Genomic DNA, 2,986 nt, shown 5'->3' with positions numbered 1-2,986 from the left:
AATCTTTGCTCTGGGGTGGGGCCGGGGAGGAGGGGCTCAGTGTGCAGGCTGCGTTGGGAAGAGAGGACAACCCCAGCCCTCTCTCTCACCGCAGAAGCTTGGGGCCAGAGGAGAAACAGCCTGTCCATGGCCAGTGCAACAGGCTCAGCTGGGGGAAGGGATGAATGTCCCCCCCTCTATGGGACAGACAGACAGACACACAAACAGACAAACTCTGAAATACATAGTAGTCTAGCTGCTCCTCTCTCCACGCTTGTCCCCTGCTGGCCCAAAGAGGGTCTAGCTGTCCCAGGCCTCATCTCTGGCCCCTTGCGGCCATTCTACTGCACAACTGTCATACCAGACCCCCACCCCCCCTTCCATTTTATGAGAAACAGCCAAACGACAGGCATATCCATTGTCCTGGCACAACCAAACCCTTACGATAAGAGGAAGCTGCCTACTCAACGTGGTGGCCCTAGCTCTCACCGTTTAGCAGGAGTTCTTGAACAAATGGACTCACAGATGCTTGAAACTAGAGCTAAGCAGCGTGTGGTGCTGCACTTGGGGAGTGGGGAGAAGCCTCTGTAAGGGGCAGGGTCCAGAAGCCCAGGCCAGATCAGCTCAGTCGGGCCTGCTGTGAGGAGCCCCAGACCTGCCATCTGCTCTGGATGGCAGATGAGGACACAGGCTGGGGTCTGCTCTTGGGTACCCGTGCTCTGTCCAGGTTTACTGCTGCTGGTGCTGGATACCTGGTTAGCAGCAGCTGCAGCTGCTGCTGCTCTCTTCGGCCAGGTCTACACTGGGGGAGAAAGTTGACTTAATGTACGCAACTCCGGCTACGAGAAGAGTGTAGCTCGAGTTGATGTGCCTTAAGTTGAATTTCTGTGGCAGCCCTATTGCAGGAGGACTTCCCTTACTCCTCATCACCCCCGTGGGGGTGCCCTCCTTACTAAAGACGCTAAATCAAATCCTGGAAGATTGATCTCCAGAGCCTCGACTTTCAGGTAAGTATAGACAAGGCCTTGAAGAGCAGCAGTTGCTTCAGGGGAGGCTATGATTGCACAATACAATCCCCCCTTCACCTGCAAAGCACCACCCCTGCATACCATTCTTCAAACACTGGCCTGTGTTCTTGATTTTCAGTAGTGAAGAACATACATTTGGGCCACTATCAGGGGTCTGTACATATTCAGCTGCTTGTGGGAAACCAAGATTCCACATGGTGTCTAGTAATCCCCAAATTACATGTTCTTCATTAAGCACCATGTGAGATGAGAGAAAAAATTAATTTTATTTTTGATCTTTTGGGGGAACTCCACTACATAGGGAGTAAATTTTCACCTACTTCTGGACAATAAAACCATGTATTTCAAACATTAGCTCCACATTTAAATAACTTAATGGGGTCCAATGTATATTCCAGATTATTTTCTATTGAATTCATCAGAGGCATAAGAAAGATAAACATCTTCCGCTGGATAATCCTGGCTTATTCATCACATCATTAGGTTCTTAAGAGCATAGTATCAAATTGAACAGCAGCGCAAATAACATGGCTAATAAATCTTAGAGGCTAGGCAGGATTCTGACAAAAGCGTTCAGAGAATTTGAAGCAGCAATAATGACAGATTCATACTGATCCATAATAGCATGTTTCAGTTGTATATATTACCACTCTCTCTTTGTTCTAAAGTACTCGTAAGTTAGACAGTCAAATATTGGTTCAACACACCCAGAATGGGTCAACTAATTTAAAACACAGAGATATCAGAACAACAAAAAAGACTGTGGTCTCCAATTAGCTTTTGATACTTATGCCTACTTACAACAAACAAAAAACAGCACTATGTAGCACTTTAAAGACTAACAAGATGGTTTATTAGGTGATGAGCTTTCCTGGGCCAGACCCACTTCCTCAGATCAAATAGTGGAAGAAAATTGGCACAACCATATATACCAAAGGACAAAGCTGGCAACGGGGTTTGTTGCAAGGAAAGGTTCCAAGGTTAGTGTGGTATTAGTGTGGTATGTCCTGTGGTTGTTGGTAAGAAACATCTTGAGGTCAGGTGGTTGTCTATAGGGGTATGTCTACACTACCCTCCTAATTCGAATTAGGAGGATAATGTAGGCATACCGCACTTGCAAATGAAGCCCGGGATTTGAATTTCCCAGGCTTCATTTGCATAAGCGGGGCGCCGCCATTTTTAAATCCCCGCTCGTTCGAACCCCGTGCAGCGCGGCTACACGGGGCACGAACTAGGTAGTTCGAACTAGGCTTCCTAGTTCGAACTACCGTTACTCCTCATTCCACGAGGAGTAACGGTAGTTCGAACTAGGAAGCCTAGTTCGAACTACCTAGTTCGTGCTGCGTGTAGCCGCGCTGCGCGGGGTTCGAACGAGCGGGGATTTAAAAATGGCGGCGCCCCGCTTATGCAAATGAAGCCCAGGAAATTCAAATCCCGGGCTTCATTTGCAAGTGCGGTATGCCTACATTACCCCGCTAGTTCAAACTAGTGGGGTAGTGTAGACATACCCTAGGAGACTATGGGTCTGTCTCCCGTTGCCAGCTTTGTCCACATATTCGCTCTGCTGATACTATTATTGGACCTAACCAATTGAGTTATAAGTTCAAGAACACATATTCCTGCTCATCCAGAAATATAATTTATGCCATCATGTGCTGAAAGTGTCCGTCTGCTATGTACATTGGACAAACATCTCAGACACTTCGCCAAAGAATCAATGCCCACAAAACAGATATTAGACAGGATCACAAAGAAAAAACAGTTTCTTGCCATTTCAGCCAGAAAGGGCATTGTCTCAAGGACTTGATTACCTGCATCCTGCTTCAAAGACCTTTTCACACCAGACTTGAAAGAGAATCCTCTGAACTGTCATTCATGCTTAAATTCGACACTTTACACCTAAGTTTGAATAAAGACTCTAATTATCTTATCCATTACAAAGATAACTTCCCCAATTATCACCTCTAATATCATTAGCT

Source organism: Pelodiscus sinensis, chromosome 5, assembly GCF_049634645.1.
Source record: "Pelodiscus sinensis isolate JC-2024 chromosome 5, ASM4963464v1, whole genome shotgun sequence".
NCBI lineage: Eukaryota > Metazoa > Chordata > Testudines > Trionychidae > Pelodiscus > Pelodiscus sinensis.
This window is presented reverse-complemented; position numbering follows the sequence as displayed.